The sequence below is a fragment of the Nematolebias whitei genome, chromosome 15 (assembly GCF_014905685.2).
Source record: "Nematolebias whitei isolate Nwh7 chromosome 15, NemWhi1, whole genome shotgun sequence".
Classification (NCBI taxonomy): Eukaryota; Metazoa; Chordata; class Actinopteri; order Cyprinodontiformes; family Rivulidae; genus Nematolebias; species Nematolebias whitei.
The window spans coordinates 19,764,787-19,783,847 of record NC_056512.1 but is presented as its reverse complement, the minus strand read 5'-3'; positions in this window follow the sequence as shown (position 1 = coordinate 19,783,847).

The window sequence follows — 19,061 nt, the reverse complement described above, 5'->3', positions numbered from 1 at the left end:
ATCCTCAAATGGCTCCTAAACAAAAACCAGATATAGCTCTGTTCACCTCCTTTACTCAGTCCAACCCCACATGTCCTCATTTCAATGAAGATATTAAGAACAGTTGATCCCTCTGATGGCCGTAAACGTTCCCTGTGATTCCTGCTGACAGTCCAGGGCCTCGCTCCGCTCTGATCTGATCATACTGTCAGTCGCATGTTCACACACAGCTGCACAAAAACACAGCAGTCCTTTAACCTCTGATCTCGAGACATGACTGTCTGAACATGCTAACAGCAGGACCAAATGGAGACAACAGAGAGGACGTGAGCTAAAATGCTGCTTGGTGTCTTCAGTCGCTCTCAGATCTGAATGGGTTCTGTCATCCAGCTGCAGGTCATGCCTTGTGAACCGTAAATCCAAGCTATGTTGTTCAGTCAAAACTACCGTATTTTCTGGCGTATAAGTCACAGTTTTTTGCATAGATTTGTCAGTCCTGTGACTAATACGCCGAAGTGACTTATATAGATTTTTTTCTATATTCATAACGCAATTTTTGACTGACGCTTTAATTTTTTTGAAGAACTGTAACAGCGAGTCCTCCTGTGCCCGCTTGCTTCACTCAGCTGGTGAAGGCAGAGGAACCCTTGAGAGCTCCTGGCTCCGGCTGCGATGGATGGATGGTTGGATGGATGGATGGATGGATGGATGGATGGACAGATGGATGGATGACACTGTGCCACCCAGGTGAAATGAAGTTGGTTTGGCCATTAAATAAACGCGTAATTAACGCGACGGGTCAGCGGTGACTCATAATAAATGCGACTTATATGCTTTTTTCAAGGTTCTTTATTTGTCGTTCCACCACATGTGGTGCATGTGGTGGAACAAAATTGTGTACGCAGGGTTACATCCAACAAAAGTATAAAATGTAAAATAAAAACTAATAAGATCTAAGATATGAACAAAGAAAAACATTAACTAAAACGACACTAAGCACTAGTAGAATTAAAACAATATGCCGAACAGCAGCACAATCAGAAGTATTTTGTATATTATGTATTTTCCTCTTCATGATGCTTTTGTTTGACTGATGCGACTTATACTGGGGAGCAACTTATACGCCAGAAAATACGGTAACCCGACCTCTGTTCTGCTTCCTAACACATGTGGCTGTACTCACACATAACTTTAAAAAAATAAAAGACTTATTAGCCTCCTTTTTTTTTAGCTTGGCGGCAAAGCCTGAGTCACACAACACCAAAATCCCTCACACGTTGCACCAACTTTACAGGGCATTCTTTAGATACTTTTTTCTCTTGTGGAGCTCAAGCAAAGCCATTTTAAAAATCTGTCGAAGCGCCTGACTTTATGAAAGGAGTCATGTGAAATGGAAGTAAAACAGACTACATGTTCAATTAAAACTAATCTGTTTAAAGTCTGAGTGGCTATAAATCACTCTTGTTGACGTACAGTAAAACGTTTCCTCCGACCACTACTGAGGGGCGAGTGAGAGATGTTTGAAACTATTTAAAGGACCGTGCTCTGCCTTACCTCACCTTCGATGATGTGTTGCTGAAACAGAACAGATTTGGCCCGTGAGGTTTCCTGAAGTGTGTCAGCCATCGTGTACACACACACAAGTTTGTATTTCTATTCCTATGAGGACAATGAATTGCCTAATCCAGGGGTTCCCAAAGTGTGGGGCGCACCCCCTACAGGGGGGCAAAAAAACATGGGGGGGGGGGGGGGGGGGGGGGGTGAGTGAATGGAAAAAAAAAAATGCTATTGTAACAGGTTCATAATATTAAAGGCCAAATTCCACCAAACCGGTCATGATTTTTTAAAGCAAATCATTTTTTTTTTTTTTTGTTAAGGTCTTGGTCAAGGTTTTCTTTATTGTCATTCTCATCACATGTGGTACATGAGGTGGAACAAAACTGTACACAGGGACCCAGTTACAGCCAACAAAAGTATAAATTGTAAAGGAAAAACAGTAATAAGATCTAAGATATGAAGCAAGGAATTCTCTCAACTAAGAATATGCCTAACACTAATAGTACACTAGTACACAATAATAGTAATAATAGTAATAGTACACTAATAATGAATTAAGAAATTTGCTAAACTAAGAATACACTAAACACTAATGATACAGAAACAATATGCCGAACAACAGCAGCACAAACATGTGTGAGCAGATGAGTACGAATGAATGAAGACAGCAGCATAAAATAAATCAGCAGCATAAAATCAGCAGCATGGATAGTCAGCAGCACATATCAACAATCAAATTGGCATTACAGTGATTTTTCACAGTGATTATTCTAGTTAGAGATTCATGAGTCTAACAACTTCAGGGTAGAAGCTGTTCCTCAGTCTAGTGGTTCTACACTTAATGCTCCTCAACCTCCTGCCTGAGGGGAGTGGGGCATAAAGTGTGTGTGCTGGGTGAGTGGGGTCCTTCATGATGCAGGTAGCCCTCTTCCTGCATCTGGAGGTGTAGATGTCTGTGATGGTGGGGAGACTGACTCCGACAGTCTTCTGTGCAGCCTTCACCACTCTCTGCAAAGCTTTTCTTTCTGCAGCTGTGCAGCCTCCATGCCACATGTTGATGCTGGAGCACAGGATGCTCTCCACTGCACACCTGTAGAAGGAGGTGAGGACTGAGCTTCCCAGACCAGCTCATCTCAGCCGCCTGAGGAAGTAGAGTCTCTGATGAGCTTTCTTGATCAGGCTGGTGGTGTTGTTGCTGCAGCTGAGGTTGTCATTCAGGTGTACACCCAAGTACTTGTAGCTGGAGACCACTTCCACCGCAATTAGTACCTGTTAGTATTAGTACCTATTTGAGCAGGTGCTAAAACAAGTGCAGTATGTCCTACTGCACTTGAACGCAGCCCACGCAGCATTGTCACTTTATCCCACCTGGCACATTCAGAGATGGGGCTAGATGCTGGGCTACAGGAGATACCATGTGCGATGCCCTGTGTCCTGATATAGTACATTTTTCTTGTTTGAATCACGTTTATAAGTTGTATATATGTACTTGTGTGGGAATAGGAATGTTGTTTCTTTGACCACAGAACATTATATGACCTATCTGAGCCGAAATATGTGTTATATTTGAATGTACAATAGTCCCTCAGTTATCACCGGGGAGGGGTTACGTTCCAGACCACGATAGGTGAAAAACCATGACGTAGGAACGTTATATTTATTTTATATTATTTGTATTAACATGCATATATGTACTGTACAGCAGTGCAAAATTTTACTCACCAGTTCTGCAGACCAGCAGCTCGGTTCCGGTCAGGCTCTGTTCCAGTTCTGCAGACCAACCCTGCAGCATGAAGCCCACCGCCATGTGATGTCCACATGGATAACTGAGCTTCAGGATTATTTGTGATTTTCCTGCCAGTTCTGTGAGCTTCATAGACAGATTGTTACTTCTGACTTTGCGTTGCAAAACTTTCCCTCCATTTTGACAGAATGCAGTGGCTGGAAGCACTGTTGGCTTCTGGGTAGTGTAGTTTTTTTGACTGGCGATACAGTGTAGACGGATTAACAGTCAACGTCACTTCTGGGTCACGTCCTTGTATACCGTGCATGTCTAGTGCAGTAAGAAACCGCGATCATGTCTTGTTGTGTTGTAGGTTGTACCAACCATTTTGATAAAAACAATAAAACGCACAATGGTTTGAATGGTGACAAAGCTAAATAATTCCACATGCACTGCTGCAAATGAGTTGTGAAATGTTTACAATAACGACAGTAAGTTTATATAGTGAAGAAAAGCAAGCTAATATTAATTTATAACATTATATCTGTCTAACTTACATACTCGGTCATGCACGTGCAGTTCGCAGTCAGTTGTTTTCCTTGTTCACAATCACCCACTTTATACATCTCCGTCTTTTTTTCTTGTCTTTGACTTGGTGGCACCTCAGTCTTCAGAGCCAAAGTTTCCAACGTTATAATCATGTATTAAAATGTCCTGAACATGATTGTCCGTTAAATAACTGTAGACATCCAGTGTTTTGTAGGATTTCAGGCTCTCCCGGGAATACACACTTGGCGTCTCGATCAGGTAACAATAGATGTCGGGCCACTGAAGTTTTGGCCATTTTGTCTCGTCATTTATCCACTCACCTGGATGTAAGCTGTACGGGTCATTAAAACGTATCCCATTAACTAATGTTAATTTAGCAGCATACAGTAGTAAGCTAATGTGAGCTTGTTTTGCTACCACTAGCTTAATTTTCGCTAATTTTACAGATTTTTCTTAATTTTGTATCTTTATTCTTGTAAAGGGAGGTGTCTGGGACCAGGCTATTAGAAGAATTGAAAATAATCGAAAATTAAGTGAAATTTTTGCTCAACAAACCTTTAATTTTTATTTTTCTCACAGGGAGTTGCTGGTGCTTTTAACCCCATTTTGCATGGAGAGGCATTTTTTGAAAAAGATTTATTGATAGCAATGTTGAATATTGTCACCCAGTTAAAAAAAAAAACAGATACAGGTAAAATAATTACACGGTAAAGACATTTTTTCATTTAAAAGAGGTTGTAGTTCATATTGCAACCTGTAATTTATTGCAGTTTACTTTTATTAGTTCAATTTCAATTCAAGAAATTTTCTTTTAAATCAAAGGGTGTCCCAGCAGAAAAAGGTTTGGGAACCACTGTAACCCTACTAATTTGCACATTAGCCCTAAACGTAGGTTCCCACCCATGAAACTTAGAAAACCCGCAAGTGCCTAAAGTCATTGTAACATTTTTGTATTGAACACTTTTTGAATACCTGTACGTTATTTAGTGCTGGTGAAGATTTTCAGTTATGCAGGACATTGTTGTCCAAAAATATGCCTGTTTAGGCTATCTTCAGGCCCAAACCGCCCTTCTTATTAATCTCAGTGGGATTTGCCTGGTTAAATTTAGGGTAAATACATAATTCTAATAAGTTCAATCAAAGCAACTGGACTCATTTTTAAGTTTTAAAGAGAAAAATCCTCAGATGTGAAGAAATGTTTATTAAAACTTCTCAAAAAGTTGCCTTCAATTGAACTTATAGAATATCTGAGTCTCTTGAAGGTTTTCTGAGCTTTTATTTTCTGTAATTTAGTTTATTAGTTTTGTGCAGAACTTCCTGGGTTCTGTCTGCCAAAATGTCAGAATAGTAAAGACTCCACAGCAGGTTTTGGGTCAGAGTTCAATTAAATTAAACTTTAGCTGATCCTTTGGAGTTTCAACTCCAACCTCGGTGTGTTTGTGCGTGCAGAGCAGAAACTCTGGGTTTCAGACTGTACTTTGAACTTTTTCTATACGCTTCGATGTATAAAACTTTACGGCCTCCTCGTTTCTGTCCATCTGTGAGGGAGGCGGCTGTGATTAGAGGGTGATAGTAGTGTTCTCCTCGTTCTGCTTCACCCTGTTATTTCCCCCTCCTTCCTTGCCAGACTGTGTCCTCCACAGGGAGGGTGGGTCCATGACCTCCCTCTTACGCACAACCACGAGTGAGGGAGGCACCCACTTCACACAACCCCCTCTTAAGTCCCTATAGAAAAATACTTGTGGGCGCAGGCCCCCCCGGAGCTCCTGCATCACTGACCGAGCGCATTTCTCACAAAGCAGTGAGTTTAGGCTGATTGTTCTCGCTGTGACAGCAGACTGTTCCTGTCACTGTTAAACATCATTGAAGCAGTGAGTTGTGATAATGATGGTGGGGGTGGGGGGGCTCGCAAACCTTGTAGGATTCAAGCTCAGCTTTTCAAACTAAAACCAAATAATGTGAGACAAAAAACTGGAAAACATGAGCAACATGCCTTACACACTTCCTGTGGAATTTTCTTTTATCCCTACTCCCACTTTTTAAGCCCCCCTTCCCCCCCAAACCCCTCTGTCTCCCCCTCCCTGTTTCCCAGTCTCTGTGTTCAGATGGCCTGAAAACAAACCTCGGTAAAACAAACTGCCTGTGGCCTTGGAGTGCTCCGTGACGGCAGACAGCCATTTGAAGAAGAACAGAAAGTAAAACAATAAAGATAAAGAAATACAACCAACAGAACCAGAAAAGAAGTATCTGTTGAACTGGATAATAAAAAAAACCAGGCAAACGCAGGTCCTGTATATCTGTTCTCGACAGTCTGATGCTTCCAGTGTCACAAATCACATCTTCTCTAGGGGTGCATTCACACCAGCCTGTTGTCCCGAACTCTAGCCCGTTTGCCTAGGAAGTTCGGTTTGTTTGGGGAGGTGTGAACTCGCCATCGAACTCTGTCACGGAACAAAAAGTCGAACTCTGGCCCACCTAAAAACCTAGGTCTCGGTCTGGTAGAAGAAAACTCGAGCGCGGTTCGAGTACAGTGTGAATGTACCATACCACTTTATTTATAAAGCACTTAAAACAGCGACGAGACTAACCAAAGTGCTGTACAGACAAAACAACAGGTAACACACAAAGCAAAATACAAAATGAGGTAAATGAGGTGAAACTTTTTTAGTTTTGGACATTTGTTATGATGCGTAACCATGGAAACAAGGCAGTTTTCTACAACCAACAGCAGCTGATTAACATCTCCAAAGCTCAAGTAATATCTCAACTACAGCCCGAAATCTCAAATGAGTCGAAAGAATGTTTTGTGGACGCAGTCTCATCTCCCTGCTGGCTGTGCTCGAGTGCCTGACCACTGAGATCCTGGAACTAGCAGGAGACACGGCTCATGACAGTGGAAGGACAGGCTCATCCATCGGCACCTACAGTTGGCTGTCCACAGCGACGAGGAGCTTGGCAGACTTCTGGAAGGAGTGACCATCGCTCTGGGAGGAGTTCTGCTCAGCCTTCGGGCGGTCCTACAGCCCGGGGGAACCGAGAGGCCAGCCGAGTCTGGGTGGACGGATCAGACGGCATCTGCAGCCAGTTTCTTAGGATCCACTGTGGGATGGATCTTTACAAGAGATCCTTCCTGCCTACAGCCATCAGCATCTATAACATCTCTTAATGAAATGAGGGAACGAGTTACAACAACAAATAATTTCCCTTTGGGATTAATAAAGTATTTTTGAATTCAATGGAATTGAATTCAGAAATATAGACATAAAAACGATGCAGATAATGACGACAAACCAGTGTGGAGCATACAGGATCTCAAAACAGATCATCTGGTGTTGAAAGCCACCGAATAGTAGTGGGTTTTTAAACGGGACTTGAAAACCGAGAGGGAGGGGGCCTGTCTGACAAGCAGAGGTAACTCGTTCCAAAGTCTTGGTCCTGCTACAGAGAAGGCCCTGTCACCTCTGCGCTAAAGACGAGTTCCTGGAACTGTGAGGAGCAACTGGTCCGCTGACCTCAGGGAACGTGGTGGGACATACGGTTGTAGCAGATCAGAGAGATTGGGGGGCGACACTGTTCAGTGATTTGTAGACATACATCAGTATTTTGAACTGGATTCAAAAGTGAATAATGTGAATAATGTAAGCAGACTGGGCACCGCTCCACAAGCAGGAAGTGGACTACAACACAGAGCAAACAAACACACATTTCTCTGACCTCATATGGAGCCGTCAGCTGCCTTGTGTGAAAAACAACATTCTCCATGGTCTTCTGCCTCATCTTCTGCTCATGCTGAGTCCATTGTTGAAAAATGACAAAGCAGAACTCCTAAAACCGTTAAAATTTCACACCACTCCGTTTTTGTTTTTATTTCCAGAAGAAGAAGTGTCTTCAGAAGTTTTTGTGTTGTTTCTTTCAGTAGTTCTTGGTGCAGCGCCCCCACAGGCGAGCTGGGGAGCAGGTTGGTTCAACAGGTTGACTCGACTGCACAGTGCAGTGTGAATGCAAACTCACCAGCTCAAATGTAAACAAAGTGTCATGAATATTGGTCCTCAACCGAACCGAGTCTACCGGACTATCAGGTGTGAAAACAACCTAGAACTGCACAGGTCCTGCTGCCTCAGGAAAGCTGCAAACATTTTAGAAGACCCCTCTCACCCAGGTCACATCTTGTTCCAACCAGTGCCATCAGGCAGGAAGTACAGGAGCATTAAAACAAAGAACATATAGATGTAAACTGTTTTAATCCCACAGCTATAAGGCAGTAAGTGACACCTAGTACCTCCAGTGTTTTGTATGTGCAATAATTTATTCATGTGCATGTGTGCTGTGCAGTGTTCTTTTTAGTTTATAAACATTTGATATTCTCCTCACCTTCGTTATCCTTTATATATCTTTTGGCACTTTAAGGACGACACTTGTGCACGAGTTCACTCAAAGTGGCGCCTCCAGCAGAAGGGAGCAGCTGCCGAAAGAAAAACATCAGGATCAGTCCACATGACATAGACTATGCTTTAAAATGACAATTTCTGCTTTGTTTACACTTCCTGCTCACACCCAAACTAACTGAGTGTTTTATATATTTTAAACAATAATTTTTAAATATCTGTTTCTGTGTATACTTCAGATATAGAAGCAGCTCACGTTGCATGGGCCCACTCTGAGCCCGAGAAACCAAAGCAACAAAGCCACATTTAAAGATTTTTCTCGCTCTGTCTGGATTTAGGGCGGCGCGGTGGTGCAGTTGGTAGAGCTGCCGCCTCTCAGCAAGCAGGTCGCCCTCATTCAAATCCCGGCTGGCGGCCTTTCTGGGTGGAGTTTGCATTACTCTCTGTGCATGCATAGGTTTTCGCCAGGTACTCCAGTTTCCTCCCACAGTCCAAAAACATGCATGTTAGGCTGATTGGTGACTCTAAATTGTCTCCAGGTGTGAGTGAGAGAGTGAATGGTTGTTTGTCTCATTTGTCTCTATGTGTCCCTGTGATGGACTGGAGACCTGTCCAGGGTGTCCCCTGCCTCTCACACATATATGGGCACCAGTGACCCCCACGACCTGAAAAGGAATAAGCAGATAAACATAATGGATGGACGTCTCAATTCATCCTTATCTTGTTGCTAACAAACGCTGATCAAACTGTTTCTTATAAACAGAAAAATAATCTGTTAAAAACATTTTCCAGAGCATGGTAAATGGGACCTTAATGTCAGGATCACAGTATGATAGTATGATGGAATTAGCAATATTCAAAAATGACCTAAAGCCATAGCTCACCCTTTTTGTTTATATATATATATATATATATATATATATATATATATATATGTGTGTGTGTGTGTGTGTGTGTGTATGTATGTATATATACATGAATGAATGAACAGTGCCCTCCACTCATTACATCATGCATACTGTTTATCTAGATAAACCTCTTCTCTCTTACAAGAACATCATGAGTAATCTGGATGTTCGTACAAATCTCGTGTTATCTCAACCTAAAATGACATTCTTGGTGCAAATCTGGACACGTTTGACTTCAGGAAATACACAAATGTTTAGTTGAAACATTGGCTGGAGTGCTGAGGTCTTCCACAATCTAGAAAGCAGCGAATTCTTGAAAAGACTGGTGGGTTTTTAACTGGCGTTTTTTCGCTTGTGTGTGTGTGTGTGTGTGGGGGGGGGGGGGGGGGTTGTTTGTGCTTTTATCATTCGAGCCAGTGTTTTTGTAAAGAAAGTTACACGTGATGTCTCTTGGACTTGCGCAGCTGCATTTGAACCTAACACAAATGCATGCGAGGCTGCAGTAGAATAGATGTAACGCTACAAGTACAGCGTCAAATACAAAGATAAAACGTTTTACTGTACTTGTTTAGGAATGTCAAGTGTACGGATATAATCAGGGTGGTCCTGTGATTGCTCTTTACCTCTGATTAAATGTCTGGAGCAGACCTAAGTTGATAGTTTCACTTTTTCCTGGCTAAATCCGGCTCGGCCCTTTGCTTCAATCCAGTAATCACACTCTCTGGCTGCGTCTTCAGCTGGGATTAAAATAAACCTTCCATGTGAGAATAATGGCTGTATCATGTGTCACTGTTACAAGAACCATAGGCACAAAGATGTCTGGTCCTCCTGGTGGAATTCAAAGCCATTTTCCTGAAATCTTTTAAACTAAAACACAGCTAACACATGCACTGTGGATAAATACCTGTACAAACTACTACAAGTGCTTGTACATGTACAGTTGCTGTGCAATCTTTCACATGACGAGGGTTCTGTAGCTACGTAGCATGAGTGGATGAGCTAACAGCTGGTCTGAGTGAGACCAAGACCAAAGTGGATTGCAGCCATCTTTAATCACAAAATTCTCATCGCAGTTCAAGCAAGTTCAATGCCAATCTCATCAACTTGTAAATTAGGGGTTCCCAAGCTTTTTACTTCAGAGCTCATCTTTGTGCACATAAAAGTTTGCTCGGTGATATTTCCATGATTTATTAAGTATTATTTTTATGACTGTTATGACAATTTGAAAAACTAATGTATTTATTAACCACTGAGGCACTTGAACTTAACTTTTATTGGCCTGGTGAGTGGTTTGTGAAGCAGATGTTTGTACCCATGAGAAGCAGCCAAAACCTCAAACGTCTCATCAGGTTTGAACAGTTTCTATTTAGCTCAGAACGACTGAGTCAACCCCTGCAGCCATACTCATTAACATAATATAGCCATAATGTTTCATAGTATTACTATATCAAACGGAGGGGTTTTCACCTCCAGGCCTGATGGCATCACACAACAACAACTCAGAAATGTCAGCTCAAAACCTCCAGGTAATATATTAAACTAAAGCTGCGTCCGTGCAAAAACGCTGTCTTTGCAAAACACTGAAACACAAAAAATGATATAACACTGCCACAGGGAAAAAAAAGATAAGGATGGCAAATAAAAGAGCAAAAAAATGAATCATTTTTGTTGTCCTAAAATCAAAGTGAAACTCCTACTTTGGGTCTCATTAAACTACTGTTGACTGGGAGTCAATCTGCAGACTTCATGAACGGTTTCAGACGGAGTTTCCTGCGATAGACAGAGGGAAGAACGTTCAAAACATTCACGGTAAAAAAAAACACAAATGTCAGACATTTAAAACTATTGTCATTTCCAAGTTCTGTTTATTATCTGGGTGTCCAAAAACTTCTTTAAAACGTCTTCAGTTAATCCAAAATGTTGCTGCCAGTTTTAATGAGAGTCAGTAGGAGAGATCATGTCTCCCCAGTTTTAGCTTCTCTCCACTGGCTCCTTGTCAAATCCAGAACTGAATTCAAAATGTTACTTCTAACCTACAAAGCTCTCAACAACCTAGCTCCATCTTATATGGATATGGATCTTATATATCCATCTCCATCTTATATTAGTGATCTTATTGTTCTATACTTTGCTAAAAGAGCACTTTGTTCTCAGACAGCAGGGTTATTTGTGGTTCCTAGAGCCTCCAAAAGCAGTATGGGAGGAAGATCTTTCAGTTATCAGGCTCCTCTCTTGTGGAAGCAATTTCCAGTTTTTGTCCGCGAGGCTGACACATTGTCCAATTTTAAGACTGGGATTAAGACTTTCCTTTTTGATAAATCCTATAGCAAGGAATGGCTTGGTCTTCCTGAGCTATCCCTTAGTTATGCTGCTATAGAATGATGGAGGACAAACTGACCACATTTTTTCACTCTGCTGCTGTCTTTACTTACTCTACCTGTTTGTATTTGTAATTATTTCTATTCTTGACATTAAGAATGTGCGATATATAGGGTACATGGTAGAAACAATAGAAATTTAGCCAACGATAGAGATCTGTCTTCTACCAGCTAACTGCAGTAATGTTGTGTCTGATGTAAAATCAGAGCTGTCAGATTAATCGTTACTTTTTGAAGTTGAAAACTGTGCGTAAGTGGTGTTCAAGTCTTTTTTTCAAGGACTAAGTAGCTAAGCTACAAGCTAGCTACGGCCGGCTTGCCGTAGTGTTGCCGTATTCGGACGCATGCGCAAAACGCTGTGTTCTGTCAAAAGTTGTTGTTTTTTTCCGTTGAAAGTTAAAGTAAGCGTTGGTCAGCTTTAGAGAAACCTGCTCTCTGATCTGTAAAAGAACGCTGTGTTGTGTGATTTTACTGTGAGACCCTCTGGTCAAAGCCACAGACTCATTTTGTGTCAGCTCTCCATTAAAGCAGAAGGAGCCGCCCACTAGAGGGTTGGAGGGTGAAGTGTTTCAGTATCCTGATGCATGCTCAATAATCCAGGTAGAAAAATCTAAAAAAGTTAAATCTGTCCAGAGGACCAGATTTAACTTTTTTAGAAGTGTTTCAGTGTTAAGAGTTAACAAAAAAAAATTTTGTTTAAAACATATGGCTAAAACTACATTTGATATATTTTGCACTGTTTCACACTACAAGAAAGAAGCCTAATACTTGATTTGTTTTGTTTTTTAAAAACTCTCTGGACCTAGTAGTGGAATTTTCTTAATTCAAAATATATGATGACAAAAGGACACCCTATGCTTTTTTTCATTCCTATTGCATGTTTTATATGAAAAACATATCATGATATATATCGTTATTGCCACCCTTCACAATAAATATCGTGATATGAATTTTATGCCATATCACACATTCCTACTTGACATGTGTTTTTTTTGTCTTTCTTCCAATAATGGGTGCACCTGCACCCGTCTGGTCCTGCCATTCTGTTTTTGTCTCTCCTTCCTGTTCTCTCAAACTCAGCCGGTCGAAGCAGATGGACGCTCGTCTTGAGCCTGGTTCTGCTGGAGGTTTCTTCCTGTTAAAATGAAGTTTTCCTTTCCACTGTTGCCTTTGTGCTTGCTCAGGATGGGAGACTGTGACAAAGTGAAGATTCAATGAGTCTGCTGGCCTCCTTAGATATAGAACTTTACTAATTGGCTTTTGTACGTATATGAATGTTTCTGTTCAGTGCCCTGAGATGACTTCTGTTGTGACTTAGCACTATAGAAATAAACTGAATTGAATTGCATTGAATTTTTAAATGTATACTTGATGTATATAATTTGTCTTTTACTGCAATGCATCCTATTTATTGATGACAGGTCAATAAACTTTTTCAGCCTTAGATTATTTAGTGCAATATTGTGTTTTTTGCTCTGCTCTGTACAAAACAGTGTTATCATCATCGACCTGGTCTGTTCATTGAAATAATACAGCATTCAAACATTTTACTGTAGTTGATTAACTAAAATGTACAATACAAATACAAACACGATTAGGCAGGAAGTAGGATTATGATTTCCACGCATGAAAGTAACGACAGCTTTTAAGAGTTTTCTCACTCTGGAACCCAGTTTGAAAAAGACCTTTTAGAAGCTTCTAAAAAGTGATTTCCATGTGGACACAAGAATGAAATAATAATAAAAAAAAAAAAAATAAAAAAAAAAAACATTGTGTTTCCACAAAACACAGTCCCCATGTGGACTGGGCCTAAAATGAAAAGGCTGGTGCAGTTGTGTAAAATTGCCAAATGATCATTTATAGTGTTGAACACACAAAAACCTAACAAGCAATCAACTTTTGTGCAGGTACCTCCAACTTTGTGGACAGATTTTTCAAACATTTTATTAAATTTCATATTTACGTCCTGTAATGTTACTGATTTTATTTAGTCTTTCTGGCCTTATCAACTTTACCTACAGTAAGAGAAAAGAAAGTGGAAGCAGTTGCTTCTGAATTTAGCTGCTACTATATATCACCTTCACCTCAAGAGTGGGTGAAGGTGAAAGAAGAGTAAACATGAGGCTTGCATTCCTCATAAAGCTCTAACAAGCATGCCACACAAATAAATTAAAAAATAATATTCTTCATTATAAATACACTGCTATAGCAAAGTATTTTAATGCTTTTAAAGTCCTCAAACTCATTTGTTCAGTAAAATTTTAACATTTCTACACAAATATATCTCCCATGCCTAACAAAGCCTATCATACTGCTTCCTTTTTTGTGTGTGCAAGACATTTCACTAAACAAATATGGCTTTTATTCTGTTCAACTGTTGCCTAATGTTCCCCATAACTGTCTGTGTGCTGACCCAAGCCTGAAATAACTTCCTTTTCCTGTAATAATCATCACAGCTGAGGAGTGCAGGAGAAATAATTAAGAATGAAGTTGAAAACACTTATATTCGGTTCAGCTTGTTACCACATGGTCCGAACCCACAGACGTTCCATGACAGTTCATCAGCATGAGTAACTGAGGCTCCCTTCAGAGGCACTGACCTCCTCTCTGCTCTTCATCTTGACCTGTCTGTGCTGCAAATTTGTAAAGTCTTCTTCAGTGTGAAGGCAAACATGATGATGCTGCTCTCTTAGCATAGCAAATCATTTTTTTTTTACTTAATCCGTCCATCTATAATCTTTGCACGCTTCTTCCATTTCAGGTCGCGGGGTCACTGGTGCCCATGTCCAGCAGTTACTATACGAGAGGCGGGGGACACCCTGGACAGGTCTCCAGTCCACCACAGGGACACATAGAGACAAAAAACCATTCACTCACTCACTCACACCTAGAGACAATTTAGAGTTACCAATCAGCCTAACATGCATGTTTTCGATATGTGGGAGGAAACTGGAGTACCTGGAGAAAACCCATGCATGCACGGAGAGAACATGCAAACTCCACCCAGAAAGGTCCAGGACCGGGATTTGAACTGGCGACATTCTCGCTGAGAGGCAACAGCTCTACCAACTGAGCCACAGTGCCACCCTTCTGAAACTTAATGGAAAATCTAATCTAAACTCTTTTTGAAAGGACTCTTGGTGCTGTACTCTTCTGAATTTTGAAAGTCTGCATATCGCTTCAGGAACAAAGCGCTGGTTATATATAACGTTTATTCAAGCAGACAGCTGAGTGTTTAGTTTAGGTATTCCTGTCACAGCTGACTCTACTCTGGGTTCTGCAGAACTGTTAATCATGCTGTATGAGGAAACAATTAAAAAAACACCCTAAAAAAGCATCAAGAACCCTCTTCAAGAACACTCGTTACTCTGGACCGCCTGGGAAAGTTAGTAAACAAACTGATGAAGGAAAATGTTGTTTTTAGAGGAAATCATCCTTCATGAGCCCTGTGGTTTAGCTTTTTTTTTTTTGGTAAATCTGAAGGCCAGATTTGAACTCGCCAAGCATTCACAGGACAACTGCCAACCAAGAGAAGAAGAGAATGAAAAGAAAAATCAGTCAAACAAAGACGCTCGAGAGGGGAGAAACAAAAAAGATGGGGCGATTGTTTTGCCTCCTTCGGATGCAAACCGCACACTGCAGCGGCACGCTGTCTGTATTCTGACAGTGAGAATTGTGGTTGAAAATCTGACTGAAGCAGAAACACAAATCTGGGTCAAACCCACCCTGAGCTGTCTGTGCCCCCACAGTTTCTCCAAAGCAGCACTGAAAACATCACAGATGCTTTTACTCAGTTTCACAGAGCAGATTGACATTTGAGTTCTCACACCGTTAAAATACTTATTTAGCCCTGCCTGTCATCTCTTTATTGCTATAACCCCTGGGCGTCCATAATGTCATCATGCCTACATACACAGTTCTCACCAGTCTGCTGCTCTAAACATCTCCTGGGCTTCGACTCTCGCTTCAGGTTGTTGGACTGAACTGAACATTTTATAGACGGTGTTTGATGAGGAAATGGTGAGGATGATTGTTTCAGCACCATTCTTTTAGGCCAAAATTATTTGATCTCAACAGGTGGTGGCTTTAAAATTCACCTGGACTTTGACAGAGAGTGTATCGAATGCAGTTTACATTAAATGTTATAATGCATTGATTTGTTTTTTCATTCAACCTTTACTTATACAGGTTAGCCTCATTGAGCCACGAGGACTCATTTACAAGAGGGACCTGTTTTGAACAAAAAACACTGATGAGGTACAGACAGTATTAGACAATCATATATAAAGCATATAAAATGAAAAGTACATAAAAGAAATGATATAAAAACAGCTACATTATAAACTGATGTAAAACACTAAAAACAGGAACATTTATGTGTTGGTTTATTGTCAGGAACTTAGCAGATGTTTAAAATCCTTTAGAGAGGTCAAGGTCGAGAGTTTCAGATATTTTTATAAGATATTCCAGGAAACAGGAGCAGAGTAGGAGAAGGCCCTTTTGCCAATTCAGTTCACACTGAGGGAACACTGCAGGTAATAATGTCCTGAGAGCGCACGCTGTAGCTGCACTCACGCAGAGACATGTAGGAGGAGATGTATGAAGGCAACAGACCAAGAAGTGATTTAAAGATGAAAATGTACCAGTGAGAGAGTCTACGTGAAGTTAATGATGTCCAGTTAACCAATGAATACAGGGTGCAGTGATGGGTACGATAATCACAGCCAGTTATGAATCTTAGTGCACCATGATAGACAGCATCCAACATCTGCAGGGTTCTTGTAGGAGCATTCATGTAAATAATGTCACCGTAATCAATGGAGGGAAGGAAAGTCACAGTTACACAGTGTTTCCTAACATTCAGAGTTAGACAGGATCTGTTTCTGAAAAAAAAAACCCAGTTTTAATTTCAATTTCTTTACCAGTTTTTTGACATGAGGCTTAAAAGAGAGATGTGAATCAAAGATACCCAAGTATTTATAAGAATCAAACTCAAAAGGAACACCATTCAAAAATAAAATAGAAGGAAGAACTGCTGGTGTTGACTTCCTGTTTGAAAACAACATCTCTTTGGTTTTATCAGCATTTAGTACAAGTTTGAGACAGAACAAGTCTGACTGGATGATGTCACATGCAGACTGTAAAAGCTGGAAAACCTTAGCAACTGTTCTAGCTCGGCAATAAACAACTGTCATCAGTATGACACATGACCTGATGCATCCTGATGCAAGGATGCATCAGGAATGATCTGACCTACATTACTTATGCAGATTGTGAAAAGGGTGGGTCCTAAGACTGAACCTTGTGGTACACCATTGTTAACAGTTAAATAGCTGGAAGAAGTACCATTATGTTGAACACATTGCCTCCGGTCTAAGAGATAGTTAGAGAACCATCAATGGTGTGATCTGAGAAACCAATTTCTGAGAGTTTATGACACAAGATGTTATGATCCACAGTGTCAAAAGCTTTAGACAGGTCTAAATAAATTCCAGGACAATAGTTCTTAGCAACCAATGCTTCAACAACATCCTTAAAAACCTTCAGTGCAGCAGTCATTGTGCTGTGTTGTTTCCTGAAACTAGATTGATGTGGAGGTAAGATGTTAAAATAATCCAAAAACTTCTTAAATTGAGAGATTATCAACTTTTTCTAAAACCTTAACAAGAATACAGAGTGATTTAGCCAGCTTCCTGTTATATGGCCGTGGTTAGGTATAACATCATACAAGTGATGAGACAGAGGGCTTGTTTGCCGTTTCAGCTATCTTATCATGAATCCTGAGCTCTGTGAAGAACCTCCAGGTGGGAGTGAAGAAAACAGCTGTGCAGTCGCTCATTTGAGCTCATTCCTGTTAGCTTGAAAACTCAGTCTAATATATAACTGTCTTGTCAGATTATTTTCTAAAACATTTCATTGCATTTCTCATATAACCTTAGTAAAGTCAAGCAAAGCCAACTGGACTTCTTTATGATTTTTGAACACTTTTTCTATTTAAGGAGGATTTGTTTCAAGTCAAAGTGAAACAGCCAGCTTCTGACTGCGCTGGAACAGTCGGAGAGTCAAGAGCGAGACAACAGGCAAGTTTTCAGTTGCAGTCTGAATGCTGAGTGTGAACGTGAGAACAGCGAGCTGTGCAGATGCATTCTGTGCAGCCAGTTTTTGTGTGCACCGATTACAAATCTCTATTCCATGTGATGCTTGTTGTTTTTTGTTGCTCGTCTCGGCCCGCTTTGTACCCTGGCAGCCGCCCCCATGTTTATGATTTAATCTACTGGAGTACATTTTACAAATGAAGGTATACAGACGGATGAGTTTTTTGATAAATCGTTTTTCAGCTTGTTTTTAGACTCGTCTGAGACAGCCATGGCCTAAGTGGTTCAAAACATCAATGTCTGTGAGGGAGAGAGCGGACTCCAGAAACTTTCATCACTAAACTGGTTGGCCCACTACGTGAGCTCCTCAGACTGAAGAAGTCCTTTGGATGAAAAACGAAAAGTTTCAACATAAAGAAACCATCCAGAGGACCTGAACTGACTTTGTTGGATTTTTTTTTTGTCTGGATTATTGAGTATGAACTTTGATTTTCTGTCATGGTTAAAATTAAGAAAGGTTTAGGATGACATCTATTTTGAGAGGAGATTTGTCTCACAAATTTTTTTGACCATGTTTAAAATTCGAGGCCGTTAGTGTCTGCCACTCACGCAAGGAAAAGTAAAACATTTCGAGACGTTTCTGAGACTCCCTCATTAATGCTAGTTAAACTCCAGATGTTTTGATTCTCATTTTAGTTAAATTCAAAGCAGTCTGCTCCTCAGATAATAACTTACCGGTACTTTTTCTGTATGTGAAAGTTTCTGTTCAGTGCCCTGAGATGACTTCTGTTGTGACTTGGAGCTATGTAAGTAAACTGAACTGAAGTGAATTGAATTTTCTGAATTTCACTAGTAAATAACTTTGGTCTAATCCTCAGTGCTAACACCACATCTGGTTTTTATTTAGATTTTTTGTCAAAGCCTTTGACAGTACGAGACAGCTTTTTTAAAGTGTTTAAGGGATAATTAGCAAATAAGTTTCAAATCTAATTCATCAGTTTCTTATTCACAAATCTAAAACAGGTAGAGTTATATTTTAGTGTCTAATTTTGCCTCAAAACCATTTTAGACCATATTAAGATAGAAAATAACTTCCTGCATTACATTGATTTGGTGTAATGCCTCTTCAAAAAACGTTATTTACTATGATCATCATCATATATTAGAAAAGTGTCCAGTTATGGAGAATTGTCACACATTAATGACTAAAACAATCATATGTGGTGAAGATGTTGTAGATCCATCAGCTGTTTACAAGAAACACCATTTGCTGCAGCAGCTTTCAGCAAACTTGACCTCAGGTCTAAAATGAGTTTGCAAGGCATAATCTCAAAGTATATCTGTGTTCTTAAATATGTGAGCACAAAAGATAGCTACAGCCCGTCATTAAAAACCACTGATGTTAACTAAACAGCTGTACAGAGAAGATGTAGGAATATGAGTATAATAATAAAATATACAAGCGGTACACTAATGTCCCCCATCGA